Genomic DNA, 26046 nt, shown 5'->3' on the forward strand with positions numbered 1-26046 from the left:
TCCATAAATATGTGAGTTTATTTCTGGGTTTTCTATGTGATTCCATTGGTCTGTGTGTCTATTTTTGTTCCATTATCATGCAGTTTTAATTATTCTGCTTTGTAGTACAGTTTGAAGTTTGGGATTGTTAGACCTCTGTTTCCCTTCTTTTCAGTTGGGAGAGTTTTGGCTATTCAAGGTTTTTTTTTTTTTTTTTTTTGTATTTCCATATGAATTTAATCAATATTTGTTCTATTTCTTTGAAGAATGTCATTGAAATTTTCATTGGAATAGCATTGAATCTGTAGATTGCCCTTGGTAGATTGGCCATTTTGATAATGTTAATTCTTCCGATCCATGAGCAGGGGATGTCTTTCCATTTCTTTGTGTCTTTTCTATTCTTTCAACAATGTTTTATAGTTTTCTTTGTCTAGGACTTTACCTCTTAGGCTTATTCCTAAGTATTTGATTTTTTTTTTTGTTTCCCTTATCAAAGGGGATTTTTTAAAATTTCTTCTTTTTCAGGGCCTCCCTCGTGGCACAGGCTGTTTGTTGAGCGCAGTGCTGTGAAGTTGTCTGCAGCCTCTGCAGTGCTGGTTTGATCCCCACCAGCTTCGGAGCAACACTCATGGCTAGCAGACCTCTCACGTCTCTCCTGCTGCTCCCCTCAGCAGTGTATTTCATTAGTGTACCTGTTCTGTTCCCACTCTGTCTCTGGTGAATCCTCTCACCCTCCTGCACATCTGGACTGTACCCCCGCTCTTGTATAAATAAATCTTTAAAAAAAATTCTTCTTCTCCAGATTGATTGTTTGCATATAGGAGAGCTAATGGTTTTTTGTGTGTTGATTGTGTATCCTGCTACTTTACTAAACTGGTTGATTATTTTCATGAGTTTTTCTCTGGAGTTTTTGGGGTTCTGTATGTATATCATATATTTCTGTATGTATATCATCATATCATAAATAATGATAGTTTTACTTCTTTCCCTATTTGTATTCCTTGTATGTCTTTGTCTTATTGCTCTGGCTAGAACTTCAAGTATCATATTAAAAAGCAGGGGTGAGAGTGGACATTCTTGTCTTGTTCCAGATCTTAAGGAAAAGGCTTTCAGTTTTTCACCATTAAGAATGATATTGTCAATGGGTTTGTCATATAGGGCTTTACTATGTTAAAGTATGTTCCTTCTATCACGAGAATTTCGAGGGCCTTTATCATAAATGAATGTTGAAATTTGTCAAATGCTTTCTCAGCATCTGTCTGTATGATCATATCTTTTTAACATTTTTGTTGATGTGTTGGATTAAATTAATTGATTTTTGGATGTTGAGGCATCCTATGTGCCTGGAATAAATCCTACTTGGTAATGGTGAATTATCTTTTTGATGCATTGTTGGATTCTTTTGGCAAAGATTTTATTGAGAATTTTTTCATCAGTATTCATTAGAGAGATTGACCTATAGTTTTCTTTTCTTGTGTTGTCCTTGTTTGGTTTTTGGTTAAGTGTAATGTTGGCTTCATAAAATATATTTGTTAGTATCTGTTGAGAGAGATTTTTTAAAATATTCCTAGTCCCCAGAAATAATTTTCCAAACCAAACCCAATAGAAATTTCATTTTCAGATAGCAGGGAAACCTGTACATGCAAAAGAGACAATAAGCTGAAATGAAAATGATTATAATAATGCATCAAATATTCAAATTTTCTGTAATAGGTTGAGTTCTTGGATTGCTTTTACTAAGACATCTTTTAATAATTATGAAAATCAAATAATAAAAATATTTTCAGTTTGTCAAGGTTACAATAAATATATTATCATGAAATGTGAACATATATGACTCATTTAAGATTGACTATGAAATTCATGTTTCATAATCTCTAGCTGGAATCTAATCCTTTGTATGCTAGGGTGATTTTCTAAATCCTTTATATGCTTGTTATTTTAATTGACACTAAATGGCTTACTTTTTAAAAACCTAATTAATTTCCTTAATTTTTTTCTATTGAAAAGTATTGGCCATTGACAAAAATGAATGGTAAACAAGGAAATAAAATTAATGAAACAGACATAACTGTGCAATAAAGTACTTCTGGTTGGATATATATAAATATATGATACGTGAACACATGATATATTATGCCTTAATTCTTCATTTTGCAAATATATGTTCTCAAAAGTTCCTAGCCTAGTCTGCATCTCAAGTCAGCTCATCGGATGTAATGAAAAAGATTTCACCATATGGAAGTTAAAATACTGTTATTAGCAAATGAAAATCCATTCCACCTTTGATCCTAGAGCCCGGTGAGCAGGTATAAGGTCGGGGAGAGTATAAAGAGTGGAAGAACGATCATTCTGAGATGACATACAAGCCCAAAGTTACCTACTTGAAATTGTTTATTATTATTATTATTTTTTTTTTGCACAGAAGAACTGGAGTGTAGGCCAGAGATACAGAGGTAAGGGAATTCACCAGAGACAGAGTGGAAACAGAACAAGTGGATTTATTAAAATACACTGCTAAGTGGAGCAGAGGGAAGACAGGAGAGGGCTGCTGTGCCCTTTGAGGGTTAGTTTCCTGACCTGGAAGGGAACTCAGGCCACAGTGGTGAGAGATTGATAGCACTGAGATTTAAGCCTTAGGCCACCAGGGGGACTCTTTCAAAATTGTTAAAAAAAAAAAAAAAGCCAATAAATGTAAGCCAGTTGAGGTAGATCTCACCCCAACTTGACAACAGAGAAAAGTCAGCAATAGGACAACTGGAACAGCCTCACAGAAACAGCCTAAAGCAAGCTTTGACTGGTGGCAATTTTGAGAAAATGTTACCAGCCTGATAGGGTTCACACTCAGAAATCCAGACACTGAACTACAAGATAATTTCCACACAGGAAGTCCTTGAATGTGTGGCACCAGCACTGAAGGAAAGGAGGGTTATGAAGACATACAGGAATAGGGTGGTGTGCAGGGCCTGAGTATGGTTTCCTCTTTCTCAGGCCCTAGAAGTCACCAGGCTATAGAGGGGCAGTTGAGTCACAGGATGGATTACTGATGACCTTTCTGAAATAGCTGCTCTCTTCTGTGTCCTCACTTTAAAATGGCACCTGGAAGTTCATCAGGCACTGATGCTTCAGCACCTCAGAGGGAGTTGAAATATTTGTTAAACATTAAGCAGCCCATCACCATGGCCTGAGGAATGTGGTGCTTTAGCTTCTGAGGCAGGGATCATGGCATTATCCTTGACTGAGGTTTAACCACAAAAAACACCTGTGAGAAATGTGTGCCATCCACTTTCTCCTCCTTTTAAGAAGAAACACAAATTCCTGCTTTATTGAAAAGCATTTCATTTTCCTCCCCAAGAGGGACATTTCAACTTTTCCCCAGTCAAATAGGAATCCCTTCTCATACCCTCATTGAACACTTGGGGACACTTGGGGACTGCCAACCATAATCCGCCAGCTCCTGCGGCACTTCCCTGACAAGTCCAGTGTGTGAAGCCAGCCCAGTTGGGGAAAGGCAATGGTTGTCCTGGGACACAGGGACACAATGAGCTGTGCTGTGTATGAACAACAGGCTGAACCGTGCAGGCCATCTAGTGTACAGGCAGGTACTCACTGCCGTGACAGGGGTTGAGGGTTTGTTTGCAGGACACCCCCACCCAAAGTGCACAAATCAAGAGAGTCAGAGCCAAGGGCCACACAGGTTTGAATCTTAACTCCCTCTCACCCTACCTCTCTGACACTTTCCACATTATATGCCAAGGACACGCATTAACTTACTTCATTCCTGTGAGATGCTCAGCATGGTCTCTGGCTATTTAGTAAAGGTGATCCCTGGTTTTGGCCTCAACCCCTGGTTTGTTATCAGTGAATTGCTGCCCGTGACATGTGTGTTAGACCCCTGAGACGTGTTCTGCTGAGCACAAGTGCCTGAAATGACTCCTTTGTTGGCTTCAGAATTGTCCCTTCTATGATGGATGCAGGTGTGTTCCAGGCCCTGATGTGAGCAGAAGTCTTCCCATCAGTTTAGGCAGAAAGGCAGAAAGGGGAGGGTTCCCTGCTTTTCCCCCAAAGGTCCTCCAACATAATGTTCCTATGGAAAGGGGTTGTAGAGGGAGTTTATCCAGAGGCAAAGGAGTCATTATCTGTGGTCCTCATTCTCCAGAAATACACTGAAAAAAATATTGAGTGCTCAGCTTGTAAAGAACAAAAGACACTTTCATTTGTATAGGATTTTATTTTTCTATGATGTAAACCAGGGTACAATGTACCTCGGGAAATGCTGAGCCTTAGATGATGATAAAAACCTCTTTTGCTAATTGTTGCTGCCAGGTACCTCCAGGTACAAAAAAAAGCTTCAGGTCAAGGTTCATCATTCTGGAGGGTTTGTAATTCTGTATTCTGTGTTTTCTTGGATATATGTGGCATTTTCTGGTCTCAGCAAACTGGTCTTACCAGCACCTTTTCTTGAAGACTTAGTGCAGGTGCCAGCATTGCCACCACCACCACCTCGGGCACTCCCTTGGCTACACCAGTACCCCCCTCAATCTGACAGTGGTTGGAAGGAACCTCAAGCCGTTGTCAATTCTGTGAGGACTCTTTGGTCATGTAAGTGCACAGATGTGTGTCCAAGTCATCACCACACATGAGAACTAAAAGGAGGAGCCCTACTGTCCCCGCTTCCTTGGAAGCCCTGTGGAGCCTCCCAGAACTGCTCTGCTGACATCCAGAGGAGATCACTGCCATTTTACCCACGAATATGGAGGGATCCAGGGCACCTCCTCTGTTCAACACCCAGATACAAGCCCAAAGCTCTCTGTCTCCACCCAAATCAGCTTTACTGCCAGCACATGGGGGTTGGATGTAACTATAGCAGTGAACTAGACCTTTTTACGTTTATTGGACCAGTGGACATGCAGAACACTTGATACACCAAAAATTAGGTTGTGCTGTTTCGGGAGTGGGTAGAAGGGTTGCTCAAATAAAGACATAAACATATTTAAAATAAAATGAAAATAAAAATTTAAACTGTCTTTAACTTTGATTTCTTAAAACAAAGAGAATTTTGTACAAAACATAAGGGCGTAACCTCAAAATTTAGGACAGGCCTTCTAAACAGGCAAATTTGGTTTTATGAGAAATTTATTGCACATCTTGCTTTTACTCTTGTCCCAATGAACTTGGACCTGTGCAGCTCTTGGACAGGCCTCTGGGATACACTGGGTAGACAGATCACAGCCTGTATGGCTAGGAGCACATTGTGTGTGCCTCCTTTCTCACATTCAGTGTCTCAGGGTCACAGCTACCCTAACAGGAGGGATTGAAGCAAAAATAGGGTAGTGCCACTCAGGGAGGCCAGTCCCCAAACAGACCCTGACATCACAAGTCCACGGTGCTTGGGGCCTCAGGCCACCACCCCCACTGCCAAGGAACTATATCCTTCAAAAGTATGCTTCTCTCAGCTTTTCCGATGGCACAGCATTCCTTCCGGAACAAAAGCATACCATGCAGAGAATGGCTTCTACTCATGTGAGCACAGGCATATATTAAAGTTGTTTTACCATCACATTGTCTGTTCGTAGGGGACAGTACAGACCTCGCAGGTTGAGACACTGTTCCTGGACCTGGCAGTGATCCAAATTGAGAACCATGGCATCGTCAGTCATGGACCCATGACAGACCCAACCAGAGACCATGAAAATCCACTCAAAAAGGATAAGAGACTTGCACATAAAACCCAAAGCCATAAAATGCATGAAAGAAAACTTAGGCAATACACTCCATGACATATCTCAGAAAGATATTTCTATACCAGCACCTGCAGTAAACCAAGGAAATGTTATCCATGGGAAAAAAAAAAAAAAAAACAGGTGGGAAGGGAAAAAGGCATTACTGATAGAGGAACAGTGATTTCAATACAAACATGTATTTCATTAAAAATCATAGCTGTCAGAAGACGGTGGAATATATTTTATGCTGGAAAAAAAAAAGTTCATATTTCCACACAGAAATCCATATCAGTTAACACATCCTGCAGGAATGAGGCAATATAGACATAATCTCAGATGAAAGAAAACTAAGAATTTGTCACATTAGACAATTAAAATCATGACTATAACATTGTCATATGTTTTTTTTTAAGATTTATTTATTTATGTATGCAAGGACTGGGGTACAGGCCAGAGTTGTGGGGGTGAGAGGATTCACCAGAGACAGTGTGGGGAACAGAACAGCTGCCTGACTGAAATACACTGCTGAGGGGAGCAGCAGGTGAACCAGGAGAGGTCGCCGCGCCATATGGGTAGCTCCCTGGCCAGCCAGGGGATCGAACTTGCGCCACAGAGGCTGCAGACAGCTTCACAGCGCTATGCTCAACCCCTTGTGCCACAGGGAGGCCCTGTCTTACAGGTTTTGAAAGAATGGAGAGATAATATAGAGGACAGTGTCACTCAGAAGTCTTACACGGTGGTAGGCTCTACATTCAATTTGAAGTGATAAATTACTAAAACACTTTGTTTTCTTCTGAAATCTGAACTCTGCACCTATTGCAGGGATTTGTTTTCAACAGTAGCCATTTGAGATTGGTTGTTTTCACATAGTAATATGCATTTAGGATCTGTCATGGTTTTCATGGCTGGTTGGCGCATATCTTTTTGTGCTGAATAATGAACCGCTGTCTGGATGTAGCACAGTTGGTTTATCTGCTCCCAACTTGTTGCTTCCAAGATTGGACAGTTATGAAGGAAGCTGCTAAAATCATCCACATGCAGACTTTTTGTGGGGATATTGCTTCAATTCATTGAGTAAATATCAAGGAGCACAATTGCTAGGCTATATGGTTGGAGTCTGTTTAGTCCATATACAAACAAACTTGTATATGTACATCCATACTTGAGTTTAGTCTATACACACACACGTATATATCCATGCTTAGTCTCTACAACGACACACCACTACAAGAAGACAAGGCCATGGCAGGGGTTTGAGGGAGAAGCCCAGAGAGAATACTGGAGAGAGGCCAGAAAGAAAGCTCAGGAGTGCTCAGGCTATATACATACAGAAGTCTGTGTACAGACGTGGATGCTGTTATTATTTTGAACAAACTGTTATCTGCTAGGTCAGTTGAAGGAGCTTCTATTTCCACCTTCAACTTCTCATCCTCTGTAAATTCTCCTCCTTTCTTGGTGGAGACATGGGTTTCTGACTGTGTCATTATCCTTCTCCTTGAAGAATTTCTTTGAACACTTTGTGGGAGGCAGATAGATGCACAACAATTTCCCTCCATTTTTGTTTGTCTGAGAAAACCTTTTATTTCTCCTTTACCTTGAGAAGAATTGCTCAGAGTATTTTTCTCTTACCACTTGAAACATGTCATGCCATTCTCTTCTTCCTTTCATAGTTTTCAGAGATATCAGATAAAATTCTTGTCTTTGTTCTTCTGTGAGTAAGGAAGTAAGTTGCTTTTTCTTCTGATTTATTTCAAAATTTCATCTTTGATTTTCTGAAGATTTAAAGTTTATCTGCCAGTTGTGTAAGCATAGGATTTTTGCTTCTTTGTTTTTTTTTTTTTTTTTTTTTTTTTTTTGTTTTGTTTTTCAATCCTGGGTGATGTTCTGAGTTGATTGGGTCTGTGGCTTGTTGTCTGACAACAATTTGGAGGAAGTTTTCAGTCATTATAGCTTCAATCATTTTTTTTTTGTTCTTTCTTTATTCTCCATCGGAGAATGCCATCATGAATGATACATGCTGGTGTTTGTCCCCCAGTCATTGCAAGCCAATCTACTTTTCTGTTTTCCAATTCGGTCTTTCTCTTTGTGTTTCAGTTTTAAAATTTCCCATTGTCATGTTTTCAAGCTCAGGGATCCGAGTTGTTTTAAATTCCAGGGTTTCATAATTGTAGCATTTCTGAGACATCTGAGGCTGGTTCTGATGCTTACACTGTCTCATCAAGCTGCGTTATATTGTCTCCTAGGGAGTCTTTTCTCTTCGTAGGTAGTCTTGCTGGGTAGTCAGACAGGACATACAGGGTAAAGGGCCCAAGAACGAAGCCCTTGGTAATGTCGTGGTGAGGTGTGGGAGAGGGGAGGCATCCTGTATTCCTGTGAGCCTGAGCCTGTGCACTGTGGACTTTACCAGTGCTGCTCAGCCCCCACCCTCAGGTGGGGCAGGATGGCTACAGGGACTGGAGATGTATACTTCACTTCCCCAGCTGGGTTAGGTTTTGTTTTTTTTTTTTTAAAAGATTTATTTATTTTATACAAGAACTGTGGTATAGGTCAGAAGCGTGGGAGGGTGAGAGAATTCACCAGAGCCAGAGCAGGGAACAGAACAGGCAGACGGACCAAAGACACAGCTGAGGGTAGCAGCGAGCTAGGCAAGAGAGGTCTGCTGCGCCATGTGGGGGTCTCCCTGGCCAGTGGGAATTGAATCAGCGCTGCAGAGGCTGCGGATGGCTTCTCAGTGCGGCGCTCAACTGCTGCGCCACTGGGGAGTCCCCTGGGTTAGGTTTTGATTGACCTCCAGTGGGTGAAGTTCTGGTTAACTAGTTTCCCTGAGTGTAGGACTTGGTAAGAGGAACAGAGTACCCTGGTATTTCAAAGTCAGTTCTTTCCCCCTCCTCTTGCCAGAAGCACAAGCAACCATTCTCCACTCTTTAATGTGAAGTCCTGGTGGAGTCCTTTGAGATGAAATTCACAAAACATGGAGCACCCAGTGACTGGGTTACTCTAGAGTTTTTGACCTACACACTCATCCATGCTGCATGTCCTGTAATTCATCAATGACAGGTTTTGCAAACCCAGCACTGGTTCCTTCGGAGGATTTTGCTTGTGAGTTACTGTTCTAGTAGCTGTCATTCTCTCCAGCAGCCTGTTTTCCTCTAGTTATGGGGCAGTGGTTTATCCTGTGACCTCACTTACCTGGTGGACCCAAGGAGAGTGGCTGATTCCTCAGTTTATTCAGGTTCTCATTATGGTGGAACAGTGTCTTCTAAGCTCCTTATATGCTAGGCCAGAAACGAGAAATCTGGTTATGTGTCTATTGTATAAATAATATCTGAATGCATTCATTTTGTAAAAGACTCAAGGAATATTTACACAGAGGAAGATAAAATACAAAAATCTTCTTTTACCCACATCCCTGTTTTCACTTCCCTTCCCTTTTGTATTTTGTCTTTCCCTGTTTAAAGAGGTGCTATGGTAGGGGCTATTAAGGAACAGAGAGAAGACTGATCCAGATGAAGGGAACAGCATATAATGTGAAGGCCTTTCAGGGAAATGAGAGAGGACAAGTGTGCATGTAGCAGAGGTGTGGGGCAAGGTGGGAGGAAGACATGCTGGGACATCCTTTAAAAGTATAAAAATGTCTTCTTTAGTGTCTGTATATAAACATAAAAGGCTTCTCAACCTCATGAATAATCAGCAACCTGAAAACAATAACTCAGCAAGCTATCACTTGACCGCCTTTAATTGGCAAAAAAAAAAAAAGTTTTAAAATTTGAATACGCTTCATTACAAGCTAAAGCGTATGTATACTTTGAAAATTCCCAAGTCCTGGCACCATTCTGGAGAGCATTATGGCAGCGACTGGAACATTAACATGAATCGTCCCTCACTAAAATTATATTCCACTCTGAGAAGACTTGTGGGAGTGCTCCAATGTGCAGAGAGAGACATACACACAGGATGTTTATAGCAGCTCAGTGGAGAAAAGTGTGTTCACCAATAGGAACATATTTAAATGAAATGGAACAAGAATTATATATAACAAATTATTGCAAGAAATATCATTACAGATATCAAAATTATAAGAGTAACAAAAAAAAAAACACTAAAACAGAAAAAAGCACGTTGTATAATAACATTAGCCAAGATACACTGCAGACATCAGACCCAGCTATGCACGCACACTAGGCTTGCATGTGCCCAGGAAGGCACTAAGGTTCCCCACGCAAATTGTGACATGAAAATACCTGCAAAGCCTTAGACAGTCTGTGCGTGACATGTAAGTGCTATCTACGAGTAGGCTATTTTTATTTACATATCTGTATATTTTCTTCTGATAATGCACCCCTGATGACTTATGCAACCTAGAAGTAAAGAATTTGGTTGCTACTGCAATGTATACTCCCTGCACCCAACTGTTCTGCCCAGAACAAGGCCAACTACTCATCCCTCTGTCAGAGGGCCCAGAGCAGCCTCACACCAAAAGGGCGCGCAGGACCATCTATCAAAGGACCCTCTCACCACATTCCACCCTTCTCGGTCCCAGAGGTAAGTTCCTGCAGCCCCCACACCCCAGCTCAGGTCCCAGCCTTCTCTCTCAACCTGCAGATGCTCAGGTTAGAGACCTCAGGGGCTGCACAGGGCGGAGGCTGCCCCGCCCGCCCGCTGCAGGCTCCATGACGTCACGCGCCGCTCGGAAAGGAGGTGCCCCCCAGTCCCCCCTCCCCACCCACCTTTAGGGAGGAGCCCTCGTCCGCTGACCCGGGGAAGGCGGCGGAGCGGCCGGTTCTGGTGGGGATGGTACCTGGGAGCTGGTCTGAGCTGAAACCCCGGGCGCTGGGAAGGTGGGATGGGCTGCGTGGGTTTGGGGCTGAGGCTGGGGCGGGGCTGGCTTCTGCCCACCCTTGGCGACCTTCTCTGGGAGGCTCTGGCCCCCCACCCCCCTTTCAACGGTCCCAGTGGCCCAGTGTAGGGGGCGGGGCGGGAGCCAGACCCTAGGGCGGCAGTTTGAGCTCTGGGGAGCTGAGCCCCCGGGTGCTGTCTGGGCGCGGGGAAGGACCCTGGGAGGGCGCAGGGGAAGGAGCCTGGTCCTCTGACTCCAGAGTTGGAGCTGAAGGTCAAAGGGTGGTGGAAATAGACGGGACAGGTCAGTCCAGGGCCTTTCTAGGGACTCTGGTCCATGGGTCTGTGCGGGAGGTAATAGGGGAAAGAGTTACACTGCGTTGGAGATTGTCTGTCCTTCTCAGGCGCTGATGACTGCGGATTTAAGGACTGTGAAATCGTCATTCCTCCGTCTACCACCCATTTCTCACTTGTAAGGTACAAGTGTTTAAGAGATTTTTTTTATAATAAATTTTATTTTTATATTCCCCATACAATTGCAACCGACCTTATTTTGACCCCAATCCCTCCTCTCCCGCCCTCTACCACCCATAGAGTGTCTCTGGTTCATAGTTTTTTGTTGATTTTGATTTTCACTTTCTTATAGTTATTCATTTTCCTGGTCCCTTATTTAAGTTTTCTAGATTCCTGCTATGAGTGAGACCATCCGGTATTTTTCTTTTTCTTTCTGGCTTATTTCGCTGAGCATGATCCCTTCTAGCTCCATCCATGTTGCTGCAAATTGCATGTGTTTATCTTTTTTGAATGCTGAGTAATATTCCATGGTGTATATGTACCACATCTTCTTGATCCAGTCATCTATTTTTGGGCATTTGGGCTGTTTCCAAAGCTTAGCTATTGTAAATAGTGCTGCTATAAACATAGGGGTGCAAGTGCTCTTTGGAATTGATGTTTCTGTGTCCTTTGGGTAAATACCTAGGAGTGGAGTTGCTGGATCATATGGAAACCTATGTTTAGTAGGTCCAGAAATCTCCACACAGCTCTCCATAGTGGTTGAACCAGTTTGTACCCCCACCAACAGTGCAGAAGAGTTCCTTATAGGAAGAGCAGTTAGGAGTTTTTTGAAAAACTGGCCACTCCAGGTAGGTAAGATGATATGTAACCAAGTGCCAGTCTTGGAGAATGTTCATCATTTGACTATTGACTGATCTTCCCTGTAGTAATAGAAGTTTCTGCGTTTTCTCTGTTCAGTACTGTAACCAGAAATCACATGTGAGTATTAGGCAGTTGAAAAGTGATTAGTGCAGCTTTTCCTTTCATTTAATTTAGGGATTTATTTAAATAGTCACGTTATGACTGGTGGTCTGGTCTGGACAGCTCAGACTAGATGCCACGGATAGTGTAGTGAACAAACAGCAAACTCCCTGTGAAGTGATTTTCTGTTTTCTTTCAATAGCTTTTACAAATTAATATTGTTGATTACTGGCTGGGGCAATAATGGTGTCTACCATTGCTAGATGTGTTAGGTCTTTTTGAAAACTGGTGGAAGAAACAAATGTGTGTTGCTGTTCAATATCAGGTTAATTGTAGTGACTAAGATAAGAACTTCTAAAATTGAATTATTTAATAATTTTATATTGCATATTGTTTCCTTTTTGAAAAGTCTGTTTGACAGTGTAACTTCTTGTACATAAAATGACCATGAGTGAGAGCAGAGAAATGTTCTCATCCATGTAATATTTCCTAAGGTGGGGAAGAGTGACATTTGTGATTTTTGTTAATTGACTAGAAAACATCTTAATTTTTTAGGGTTTTTTTGTGCAATGAGATGTGTGCCTACTGGAATCTATTGAGAACAATCAAAAGTGAATTCTTGGTTTTAAATGAACTATATTTAAGAGAGGTAAGCAAATTTTCAATCATTTTAATGAGTTTGTTTTTGCTCCTGAGTCATCTTATGTTTAGGATTTGCAAAATCTTGTTGAGTACCCCAAAAAGAACGTAAATGTGTGTTGGTGATTAATACATATGTAGTTTTCAAGTTATTAGTGCATTGGCTTGAAAGTTTACATACAGATTTGTCATTTTTTCCTGTTACCCCATTCTGAATTTGTATGCATATGTATTAGTGAAGAGATACTTCTTTTTTTTCAAATGATACTGGATTTTTTGGTATTTCATGTATTTAATAATTTGAGATGTATAATACAATTTAAGACATAATTATATTTTTCAATGGGAGTAAAGGAGGTAAGAAATAGAGGGGATCTTGTTCAGCTTACACATTAGAGAAATTGCAGTTCAGTCTTTTGGCATACTGTGCGTAACTAATTAGTATAAAAATGAATGAAATAAGATCAATGAATGAAATATATAGACTGGTGAAGGATCATCACTTTCTGTCTAATGTTTGAAAAGAACTTTATTGTGTTTCTAAATACCTCTTGGAAATACTTTGCAATAATAAACTATTCCAAAAGAATTGCCTCTTAACCAGCTGACAAGTTAGTTGATATCTGAAATCTTCCATGAACGCTTAGTGTGTTTAGTTACATAAAATATAAAAACACTAGCCTGGCCTTTGTCCTAGTAATGTACAGCAGATAAGATCCAACATGGATAATTTTGTTAAGGTATCTTATGCCTGTTGACAAGAAAACAATACATACTTTTGTGGAACTACAGTAGAAAGTGACCTACTATTCCGTTGAGCACTTTTCTTTGCCATGTTCCAAGAAGGATTAAAGTGGCTTATCAGCCATACAGAAAATGCAGTAAGATTTGCAAAAACCTTTAAGAATTGTGAGACCTGGTTTGCAAATAATGTCACTCATGCATGGTCATGGGAAGCAGAATTGCAGGTAATTACATTTTGTGTGCAGGTTTTCAAAATGTTAATTTTATTTTTGTTTTCTTTTGAATTCACTCTTAAGTTTCAGCTTACCATGTAATTTCAGAAGGAATTCTAATACTCTGGATAATCAGATCTTTCTCGAAAACTTCCAAGTTACAGGAAGGATCTGCTCTTACAGTCAAGGTAAGGGGGGAGTGCATATTACTGGCTTCTATTTACTTTGCTGGGTTCAACAGCATTCTATTTTTTTTTATATTTTGTTGTTTTTATTTATTTTTTTAAATAATAAATTTTATTTTTATATTCCCCCATACAATTGCAACCCCCACATTCTGACCCCAATCCCTCCCCTCCCGCCCCCCCCCCCCCGCTCCCCCACAAAGTGTCTCTGGTTCATAGTTTTTTGTTGATTTTGATTTTCACTTTCTTATAGTTATTCATTTTCCTGGTCCCTTATTTAAGTTTTCTAGATTCCTGCTATGAGTGAGACCATCCGGTATTTTTCTTTTTCTTTTTGGCTTATTTCACTGAGCATGATCCCTTCCAGCGCCATCCATGTTGCTGCAAATTGCATGTGTTTATCTTTTTTGAATGCTGAGTAATATTCCATGGTGTATATGTACCACATCTTCTTGATCCAGTCATCTATTTTTGGGCATTTGGGTTGTTTCCAAAGCTTAGCTATTGTAAATAGTGCTGCTATAAACATAGGGGTGCAGGTGCTCTTTGGAATTGATGTTTCTGTGTCCTTTGGGTAAATACCTAGGAGTGGAATTGCTGGATCATATGGGAGCTCTATGTTTAATAGGTCCAGAAATCTTCACACAGCTCTCCATAGTGGTTGGACCAGTTTGCAATCCCACCAACAGTGTAGAAGAGTTCCTATTTCTCCACAACCTCGCCAACATTTGTTATTGCTAGTTTTTTTTTTTAATATGTGCCATTCTCACTGGTGTAAGATGGTATCTCATGGTAGTTTTGATTTGCATTTCCCTCATTACAAGTGATGTTGAACATTTTTTCATATGTCTGTTGGCCATTTGCATTTCCTCTTCAGAGAAGTTTCTTTTTAGCTCTTCTGCCCATTTTTTGACTGTATTCTTTTCTTTGTTGTTGTTGAGTCTCATCAGCTCTTTGCAGATTTTTGTGATCAGTCCTTTATCATTAGTGTTGTGTGCAAAATGTTCTCCCAGTTGGTGGGGTTTCTCTTTGCTTTTGTTATTGTCTCTTTTGCTGTGCAGAAGCTCTTTAATTTGATGTAGTCCCAGCTGTTGATCTTTGCCTTCACTATCACTGCTTTGAGTGATGTGTCTTTAAGGATGTCTTTGATGTGCAAATCACGTAGTGTTTCGCCTATGTTTCCTTCTATGTATTTTATGGTTTCAGGTCTTATGTCTAGTTCTTTAATCCATTTTGAGTTGATTTTTGTGTATGGTGTGAGGTAGTGGTCAAGCTTCATTCTTTTGCATGTAGCGACCCAGTTTTCCCAGCACCATTTATTGAACAATCTTTCTTTGCTCCAATGCATATTCTTTGCTCCTTTGTCAAAGATTAGTTGACCATAAATCTGTGGGTTTATTTCTGGATATTCTATTCGATTCCATTGGTCTGTATGTCTGTTCTTGTTCCAATACCATGCAGTTTTGATGATTATGGTTTTGTAGTATAGTTTGAAGTCTGGGAGTGTGATGCCTCCATTTCCTTCTTTTTTTTTCAGTAGAGCTTTGGCTATTCGGGGTTTTTGGTGATTCCATATGAATTTCATCAATAATTGTTCTATTTCTTTGAAGAATGACATTGAAATTTTGATTGGAATAGCATTGAATCTGTATATTGCTTTTGGTAGGATGGCCATTTTAATAATGTTTATTCTTCCAATCCATGAGCAGGGGATATCTTTCCATTTCTTTGTGTCTTCTATTTCTTTTAACAGTGTTTTATAGTTTTCTTTGTATAGGTCCTTTACCTCTTTTGTTAGATTTATTCCCAAATATTTGATTTTTTTTTGTTTTGATAATAAAAGGGATTTTTTTTGGATTTCTTCTTTTTCAGATTTATTGTTTGGTGTTCTTGCTTCTTGTATATCAATTTTCAACTCCTTCTTCACATTTGGGAAGTTCTCTTCTATTATCTCCTGGAATATTTTCTCTGTTCCTACATCTCTCTCCTCTCCTTCTGGAATTCCTATAACTCATATTTCCTTTGCTCATGGAGTCAGATAGTTCCCGAAGTCTTTCTTCATTCTTTTTCCTTCATACTTCTCTTTCCTTTTCTGTTTTGGTTCTTTTTATTTCTGTGTCTTCAAGAGTACTTATTCGTTCTTCCATTTCATCTATTCTGCTTTCTTGCTTTTCCCAGAATTCTTTAGTTCCTCCATTAATTCTTTGATCTCCTGCGTTTCTTTTACTTCCCTCTAGGGACTCAATTTCATTCTTCTGACCATTGTTTTCCCTCTTTAGGGACTCAATTTCCTTCTTCTGATTATTGTTTTCCTTTATGTGTTCTGTCATTTTTTTAATCATGGCAATTTTAAATTCTCTTTCTGGAAGGCTCAGAAGTTCTTCCAAGTTACTGTTGTTGCAATCTGGGGGGTGGTTTTCTTTTTGTGGTGTGCTTCTTTCCTGAGGATTTGTTAGGTTGCGTGTGGTTCTTGTACTCCCTACTGTCTGTTTTCTAATTTGTCGTATGCATTGGGACACTGTGTTGCTCGGACTGGCCGGCATCTTGGGTGAACTTCTCCTCTCCCCTCTGGCACCTCCAGGAGCCATCTCTGGCTTCTGAGGGAGCTTTCTGCTGGTTTCAGGCAGTCTTTACTGAAGAAATGTCCCTGTTCTAAAATGGCGAAGCAGGACGCAGTCCCTGCACATCCGGTCTCAGACACACTCTTCTGCGTGCCCGGTCTGCCCCAAACGTGGGTGCCTGCTCCCTCTGTGGGCTCAGACTGCTGGTAGGGAGGGGCTTGGCGTGGGCTAACTTCCCAGCTGGCCACTGGGTCCTCCGGAAGCCTTCTGCCTTTTTCAAGAAGTCTTTTCTTAAGAAATTCCCCTGTTCTATGGGGTGTTAGTGACTTTTTTTTTCTGTTCGCTAGGTGGCGCCAGAGATCTCTCCTATTGTCCTTGAGGGGCTGTTTTTCGACACCCCCCCCCCCGCCCCGTGGGACAGGGAACAGAGCGGGAATGGTAGGGTAAACCTCAACGGCTTTGGGGTGCTGTGTCTGCCTTGTGCCCCACCATCATGGAGAACCCACGCCCCCAATTTCGTGCCCTCGGTGTCAGTTCCAAAGCCCTCAGGTCCAGGAGGTGGGCTGTAGCCCAGTTCAGTGGTACGGGAATGGCGCCTTTTGCACCCCGCTCCCGTGCCTCAGCACCTGTTTCCTGCTTACTCAGTGAGGGACTTTCACCTCAGTGAGGGTCCCCGCGCGTCTCCCCGCAAGCCTAGGTCGCAGGCGCGAGGACCTGGGCAGCCGCGATCCAGATCTGCGTTTGCTTTTCAAGTGCGCCAAGCGCGCAGCTTTTCTGCACAAGCTTACTGGCCGGCCCGGGGCTGTGTGCGGGTCTCCTCCGGTGGTCTTTGTTGTTCTCTAATGGCTCCCGGAGCCGTTCACTCACCACCGCAGCGAATCCTGCAGGGTTCTCCACAGCTCCCGTTCATGGGGTGTGGTGGCTGCAATAGTTCCTTTCCTCTCAGTCTCGCTTGATGCGTAGTTCATTCTTGTTGGTCATTTTAGTTTGTTTTTTCCCTTCTTTCTGATGGTCGGAGAGTGCCGACTTTGTGGGTGGGGTAGGGGAGCAGGGTTCTGCGCTTTCCTCCCTTCTAGTCCTCTTTTATGGCATCTTTCCTCTTCGGGCAGTTTGCTGGAGTCACCTGTTTATCTTCCGTGTCCCAGTTCTCACTGGGACCTGCCGCTTTTCCTCCCTATTAACTTTTTTTAATGGGAGATCTTACTCACAGCATCTCCTCGCCGCCATGTTGCTCCACCCCTCTCTCACAACAGCATTCTTACAAAGATATTGGACCATGGACAGCTCCTGGATTCTGAATGCCACATGCAGCATTCCCTGAGTTTCTTGAGAAAGAAGAGCTGTTTTGAAGCCTAATCAAAAGTTTTCTCTGTGGTCATCATAAAAGTAATTCTGAGTTGGAAAGCCTTGTCCTCCCCACCCTAATGGGGTGTTGATTTGTCGTGCAAGTTAGAGATCCAGCTCAGATCCTGCTAGGTGAACCTTTAGGAAAGAAGAATGTCGAGATGAATTGTGACCTTCATGGAGTCCCTTAGTATGGGACACTAAGGTAAATGATGGAAAAGAAACTCTTTTTTCCTCTCACATTTGGAGCACTTAGTCACTACCCAGGGGAGAGAGGGGAAAAGCAGATTTGACTGCAGCGTCGCTTCTGTCCATCAGGTTGTTTACAGCCCCTTCCCCCCCCCGCCCCCATAGCCTTGTGCCAGAATTCTTAGGAGATGGGGACTGTGAGGAACGCTTTCCAAAACAAATTTCTTAAACTTTGGCTGCCAAGGCAGCATTGACTAGGGTGTAAAGATGGAACACTGGGTTTCTCATTATTCCTGGAGCCCTCACAGAAGAAAGTGGGAGAGAAGCAGAATTCCAGGGAAGGAAATGTTGCCACATTTTGACATTTATTAGAAATGTTGTTTCCGTGATTTTACTGACTCGCCACTATTGTCCTTATAGTTAATATGAGTTATGAGATGGTTAAACGGTCCCCTAGGGCACCTGGAACAGATGGTCTTTAAAAAAATATATTTATTTATTTATTTATACAAGCACTGGGTACAGTCAGAAGCATGGGAGGGTGAGAGAATTCACCAGAGCCAGAGCAGGAAACAGAACAGGCAGAGACTGATGAAATACACTGCTAGGGGAGCAGTGGGTGCGGCAGGAGAGGTCTTTCGCACCATGTGGGACCCTTACCGGTGACCAGGGATCGTATCTGCACTGCACAGGCTATGGGCAGCCCAGTGCTCAACCTCTGTGCCACCAGGGCAGGTGCAACAGGTGGTTCTTAATGCACTTAAGTTTTGGAAATCTGGGTGTAGATGAGTAAAGTGTCATTATATTGCAAGTTTTTCTTCATTTTTGATTTTTTTTAAGATTTTTTTATTTATACAAGAACTGGGGTACAGGCCAGATGTGCGGGAGGGTGAGAGGATTCACCAGAGAAAGAGCAGGTAACAGAACAGGCAGCTTTACTGAAATACACAGCTAAGGGGAGCAGCAAGCGAGGTAAGAGAGGTCTGCTGCGTCATGCTCCCTATCTGGAATTGAAATGAGACCATAGCAGAGAAAGGGTGATTGCACTGAGATTTAACCCATAGGCCACAGGGAGGCCTAAGAAATTTCCTTACAAAGTCCCTTTATGGTAACTATTAGAATATAATCTTTTAAATATTTCAGCTATTTCTGAATTCTGGCTGATCAGTGTCTTATAGAAACAGAGCTTATTGCTCTACTTGACCCCTTCCCCTGAGGGTCACATCTATGTGCAGTGACATGACTGGAATAGAGACTGAGCCAATTTAAAGTCATTCTACTGAACATGGTCTTGTAGAGTTTTTATTTTACCATCAGTAGCAGTTTTATTTTTCCTTCCACACTGAAAAGTCCTGAGCATAGATGTGAACTTTCCTGGTCACCCACAAAACTCCATGGAAAATTAGCCATTAGCCATTGTGATGAGGAAATAGGTGAGGGACTTGATGCTCAAAACCCAGTAGTGAATCTCTTTCTATTTTCATTACAACAGCTAGACCTCAATTCCTAGATGTTGCTTACTGTGTGGGCTCCACTACAACAAGCCACATGGGTCACATCTTGGAGAGACATAAACAGTTTAAGTTGTAACTGCATAGCACTCAGCCCCCCAGCACCTTGCAGTAGGACTACAACCCTGGCCACAGCTCCTCACAGAGCACAGAACCCTGAGGCAAAAATACTGTTCTATTTTTTCCCAATGATTCCTTCACCCTCTCTCCTCTCACATCTGTTTTTCCCCTTTTTTCTGAGGCACCACCTCATGAGAGAGCAGACCCTGGAAAGAACATCACACTCAGCCTACAGCACCCCACAGTGGATCAGGCTAAAATAGCCACCACTTACTTCTTGGTGCCAACAGTATTGGGTGCAATCTTTTTTTCTTCTTTTTTTCCTCTCATTTTTAATTTTTTTCCTCTCTTTTTGTCCACCATTTTCCTCTTCTCTATTTTTTATTCATTCCCTCTTTCTTTCTTTCTCTTTTCTCCCCTTTTTTTCTTTAATTTGCTTTTTTGAGTGACAAACTAGAGACCTAGCAGTTCAGTGCAGAAGTACATCCTACTCAACGTACTCAACCTGCAGGCACTGCCCAGCAGATTGGGCCAAAGCTTGTACCTGGCAATACAGCACTTCACAGAGGACCGATGGCTACCCCAGGCTGATGCTTTGTTTCTTACTGTATGTAGTGGGGATTGGCAGGCAGGGGCACCTGTGGCAAATCACAGCTTACATCAGCATCTGGCAGAGTAGTCACTTGCTCAGTGGGATCTGTGAGAAACTCCCGAGAAACTCCCACCCTCAACCCCACCTGCTCCAGTGTTCACTGACGCGCTGTAGGCGAGCCTGGAAGTGTAGCCAGGTGGGAACTGCAGAAATCCCTCCCCTTCAATTCCTGTGCCCCCAATGCCTTGGGAGTAGTGACTAGAAGTCCTGCCTGCCATCTGATATCCTGAGGAAGGGAAATATAAGAATCATAAAAATCTCAGACAGTGAAGAGAGAGACAGGAAATAAAATGGAAGAGAACGTCCCAAATATGAAGAAGAAAATGAAAATACACATACAGGAGGTTAAAGTACACCAGATTATGATAATGAAAGGAAATCTACAGCAAGACATACAATAGCAAAGCTCCAAGAGTCCAAGACAAAAAAGAAGAACCTGGGGACAAATAGAAATACAATAACTTAAAAAGGAAAACCAATTAGGCTGGCAGACTTCTCTGAAGAAACACTATGGGCAAGAAGAGACTGGATTGATGTATTCAACAAACCCTAAGACAAAAAAAATGTTAACCAAGAATACTTTATCCTCCAAAGCTCTCCTTCCTTCCTCTATTAGGGAATAATAAAGAATTTAATGGATAAACAAAACCTTCAGAAACTTGCTGCTACTAAACCGCACTCCCAGAAATATTACAAAAAGCCTTGAAATCTAAATAATGCAGGATTCAGCAGGAAAAACAAAGCAAGGTAATAAACAAAACCACAAAATAATGAAAAAATGGCCATTGCAGACTAAATGTAAATGGACTCCACTCACCACTAAAAAGACAGAATAGCAGACTGGACAAGAAAAGGAGAATCCAACCTTCTGCTATTTCCAGGAACCATACCTAGGCTTAATGATGAACATAGATTGAAAGCAAAGCATTGGAAAACAATTCTACAAACAAATGGCACCCAAATGAAGATAAGGACCGCCATTCTTATATCAGATAAAATAGACTTCAAAGTGAAAAGGTGGGAGACGTATCTGGTCACTAGATAATGGTCAAGGGACAGTACACCAAGAAGACTTAATGTTCATCAATATATACTTACTACATGATGGAAAAACAAAATACATTAGACTATTAACTATCATCTCTGAAAACAGACATTCGAGAAAATACATATGTGATAGGAGACTTCAACACCTGACTCTCACCATGGGACAGATAAATGAGACAAAATATAAACAAGGACACAATAGCCCTAAATAAAGATCTGGACCACAGGGGCCAAACAGACATTATAGTACACTGGATCCATAAAAATATGAATACACCTTTTTCTCAAGCAACACCTGGATCTTTCTCCAGGATCAACCACTTATTGGGCAGAAGACAACAAGTGATGGAGACCAAAATCATACCAAGGATATTCTCTTTATGGCATACAAAGGCAGCCATAAAGGCATCAAACTACGAATTAACCATGAAAAGAAAGCAAAGAACACTCCCATTTCATGGAGATTGAATCCCACATTGCTGAAAAATCAGTGGATTAATGAGGAAATCAAACAAGAAATTAAAAAATACCTTGAGATGAATGACAATGAGAACACAACTTTCAAGAATGTATGGGACACAGGGGCCTCCCCAGTGGCGCAGCGGTTGAGCGCTGGGTTGCAAAGTTGCCGCAGCCTCTGAAGCGCTGGTTTGATCCCCGGCTGCTCCCTGGACACCGGAGGAGGGTCCCACATGGCACACAGACCTCTCCTGCTGCCTCCTGCTCCTCTCAGCAGTGTACTTCGGTCCTTCTGCCTGCTCTGCTCCCCACTCTGGTTCTGGTGAATTCTCTCACCCTCCTGCGCTTCTGACTGTACCCAGTACTTGTATAAATAAATAAATAAATCTTTAAAAGAAAAAAAAAAGAATGTATGGGACACAGCAAAACCAGTAATAAGGGGGAAAGGGATATCAATACAACCCCATACCAAGTAACAAAAATGAACACAATGAAATAACCTAATCTCCCATTTCAAAGAGCTAGAAAAAGTACAACAACAAGCCAGTAGAAGAATGGAAATAGCAAAAATCAAGCAGAAATAAATAGAAATGAAAACACAATCTAAAATATCAATGAAACAAAGAGATTGTTTTCCGGAAAAAGTAAATGAAGCAGACAAACCTGTGTTCAGATTCAGAAAGAAGTAAAGGGAGAAAATTCAAATAAATAGGATCATAAATGAAAGAGGGTAAATTACAACAAACGCAGCAGAAATCCAGAGGATAATCAGAAATTGATATGAAAATTTATATGCAACAAGTTCCACAATCTAGAAGAAATGGACAAATTCCTAGAACTATACAATCATCCAAAGCTGGATAAAGAAGAAATAGGAAAACTAAACAAACCAGTTACAAGCAGCAAAATCAACAGCAATACAAACCCTCCTCCTCAAAAACAAAAAAAGCCAGGACCAGATGGTTTGACAAATGAGTTCTAACAAACTTTCTATTTTTTTTTTTTAAGATTTATTCATGCATACAAGAACTGGGGTACAGGCCATATGTGTGGGTGTGTGATAGGATTCAGCTGAGAGAAAACAGGGGATAGAACAGGCAAACTAACTGACATACACTACTGAAGGGAGCAGCAGGCAACAGGAGGGGTCTACCGTGCAATGTGGCTATTTCCTGGCCAGCTGGCTGGGATTGAACCACACTGCAGAGGCTTGCAGACAGCTCCACAGTGTTATGCTCAACTGCCTGCACCACCAAGGAGGCCCTACTAAATTTTCAAAGATGAACTTATCCCTGCCCTACAAAAAGTCTTTCAAAATATTGACAAAGAAGGGCCTCCCCTGGTGGCTCAGGCAGTTGAGCACCATGCTGTGAAACCATCCACAGCCTCTACAGCACCGGTTTGATCCTGGCCTGCCAGCAAGGGCCCCACATGGCACAGCAGACCTCTCCTGTCCCACTCGCTGCTCCCCTCAGCAGTGTATTTCATCAGTCTGCCTGTTCTGTTCCCCGCTCTGTCTCTGGTGAATCCTCTCACCCTCCTGCACGTCTGGCTTGTACCCAGTTCTTATATAAATAAATAAATCTTTGAAAAAAAACTTCTTCCTCTTTCAAAAAAAAATATTGACAAAGAAAAAATAATACTAAATAAATTTTATGAAGTCAATATTACACCAAACTGAAATCAAACAAATATAATAACAATAACAAAAAGAAAACTGTAGAACAATCTCCCCACTGAGCAAAGATGGAAAAATGCTCAATAAAATCCTAGTAAACTGAATCCAGCAGTGCATCAGAAGGATAAAACACCATGTAATTCACCATATCAACAAAAATAAAAATAAAAATAACTATATGCTTCTCTCAGTAGACACACAAAAAACATTTGGCAAAGTTCAACATTCATTTATGGTGAAGACCATTGAAATTCTTGGGATAAAAGCAACATATTTTAACATAGTAAAAGCCATATATGACAATACAACACCAGAGGGTATTCTCTATATTGAAAATGGAAAACATTTTCCTTTAAGATTTTGAACAAGACAGGATGTCCTCTGTCATCATCACATTTTAATATAATGCTGAATTCCTAGCTAGAGCAATTATTCAAGAGAAAGACATACAAGAATCCAAATAGGGAAATAGGTAAAACTATCACTATTTGCAGGTGATATGATAAAGATAATATAGAGAGAGAACCCTAAAATCTCTACAGAAAAACTTAAAACAGTTTAGTAAAGTAGCGGGTTACAAAATCAACAGAAAAATCAGTAGCCTTCTTATATACAAAGTAGCAGGTTACAAAATCAACACAAAGGTCAGTAGCCTTCTTATGTACAATGAGTCTGAAGAAGAAGAAATTAAGAAAACCATCCCATTCAAAATTGTACCCCAAAATATTAAAAATATTAATATTTTAATATTAATAAACTTAAAAAGAATAAACTTAAAAAAGAAAGTGAACCACATATACAAACAAAATTATAAAACTTTGTTGAAAGAAACAGAATACACAATGAATGGAATATTCCCTGTTGGGTTTGAAGAATTCACATTATCAAAATGGCCATCTACTGAAAGCAATTTACAGATTCAACACAATTGCAATGACATTCTTCCAAGAAATAGAACAAATATTCCTGAAATTCATATGCAATCACAAAAACATCAAATAGCAAAAGCTCTTCTGATTAAAAAATAGGGGAATATAGGTTTCACACTCCCAGACTTCAATCTATATTATAAAGCTATAATAATTAAAAATGCATGGTACAGACTGAATAATGGAAATGAATTGAATATGAGGAAGTAGGGCCTCCCGGGTGGCGCAGCGGTTGAGCTCTGGGCTGGGAAGCTGCCCACAGCCTCTGCAATGCCGGTTCAAACCCTGGCCACCAGCAAGGGTCCCACATGGTGCGCAGACCTCTCCTGCTGCGCCCGCTGCTCCTCTCAGCAGTGTACTTCATCAGTCTGCCTGTTCTGCTCCCCGCTCTGGCTCTGGTGAATTCTGTCACCCTCCTGTGCTTCTGACTGTACCCAGTGCTTGCATAAATAAATAAATAAACAAACAAATAAATCTTTAAAAAAAAATGAGGAAGTAAAGCCACAGATCTATGGTTTAAAATATATGACTAAGCAACAAAGAATATGCAAAGAAACAAAGACAGTCTTTTCAATAAATGATGCTGGGAAAATTACTACATGCAAAAGAATGAAACTAGTTGACTACCTCACACCATACACAAAAAACAACTCAAAATGGATAAACGACTTGAATATAAGACCAGAACCACAAAATGTGTAGAAAAAACATAGATAAAATTCTCCATGACATACATATCAGAAACATCTCCAGAAGTAAAGAAAATGAAGGAAAGATAAGCAGCTGGGAATACATCAAACTAAAAAGCTTCTGTCCAGCAAAAGAGACAATAACCAAAACATAGAGACACCCTACTGATTGGGAGAAAATATGTGCACTCCATACAAGTATGATTTGGAATGTCCTGTTGACCTTTGTCCCGGGTTGTCTGATTAGTCCCCTTTGGAATTTGTTACCCTTATCTCTGGAGCCTTCCTTAACTCTCCTGAAGTCCCAGCACTGTCCTTGAGGCTGCCTAATTATCCCTGACTTGCCCTAGGAGTCAATACCAAACAGGAATAATCTACTTTTGGATAGCAGGGGAAACCTATACCCCCCACCCCTAAATTCTCTTCATCTATTACCATTTGATAAGGAAAATTAAGAGGTGGGTTTCTCTAGGATACTGTAGTCCAAATTCTTTTTATTGTTTGGAAGTCCTAACACTCACCACAGTCAAATGATTTTTTTCCTCTTTGGGGAAAAAAAGGAAGTAACATGCCTATAATTAAATGTTTTCAATTAAATTCAAAGATGTGACTATCTTTTTCAGAATTCCTGAGGAATTCTTTGACCAAAATGTGTACTGACTGACTGTTTTTGTTCAAACAGGAACATCAAGTGTACCTCGTTGAATTCCACTGAAATGATACCAAAGAATGATGGCTAAATGCTACAATTGGAAATCATTTCTGCTTCTCAAGAGGTTGAAAAGAGCTTGTATTTCTCATTTTTCCAAATAGTGTGGATGTGAGCAAAACCTTTTGTATCCTAACCAATCCAAAGTTTGTTGGGTGATGGAAGCCCAAATTTGTTCTGATATTACTATGAAAAATAATCTCATGTGAAAAGAATAAAACCAATGTTGTAATATATTATGTCCAACATTACTTTAAATAAAAAATTAACTGAAAATATATATAAATATTTTGATTGAATAGTGTGTCACTTGGTTCTAAAGTTTCTGCATGTCATATGGCTAACACACAACATCCCTGAGAGAGAAAAACACTGGACATAACCCAAGGAAAGTAGGTTATTTTGGGGAAAAAAAGATAGGTAAGTTATAGAAATTCTGGCCTACACATAGCTTTGCTTTCTTTCTTGTCTTTCTGTGCCCTGAACCTGTCTCCTCTCTTGGACATAACGTTCTCTAGAGTCACATTTAGGTGCCAAAAACATGCAGTGCACACCAGCTTGTGTGCTTCTAGCAAACAAACTGCATTAGATTATTTTAATCTAATATTTTCTCCATTATCTATTTATAGTAAATGATGTATTAGCT

General features: G+C 40.9%; 1 long non-coding RNA gene across 2 annotated transcripts; it reads left to right on the forward strand.

Moving 5' to 3' along the window:
- The first annotated feature begins 10412 nt into the window (after nucleotides 1-10412).
- On the forward strand, nucleotides 10413-25671 carry LOC119230693 (uncharacterized). 2 transcript variants are annotated; one of them, XR_005121790.2, is made up of 5 exons: nucleotides 10413-10540; nucleotides 10943-11015; nucleotides 12348-12441; nucleotides 13472-13575; nucleotides 25374-25671. It is a non-coding gene; the product is annotated as an uncharacterized LOC119230693 (long non-coding RNA). The 2 variants fall into 2 exon arrangements; XR_005121791.2 differs by lacking the exon at nucleotides 10413-10540 and adding an exon at nucleotides 10709-10842.
- The last annotated feature ends 375 nt before the right edge of the window (nucleotides 25672-26046 follow it).

This window comes from Talpa occidentalis, unplaced genomic scaffold (genome assembly GCF_014898055.3).
Source record: "Talpa occidentalis isolate TD23 unplaced genomic scaffold, MPIMG_talOcc4v2.1 talOcc4.7, whole genome shotgun sequence".
Classification (NCBI taxonomy): Eukaryota; Metazoa; Chordata; class Mammalia; order Eulipotyphla; family Talpidae; genus Talpa; species Talpa occidentalis.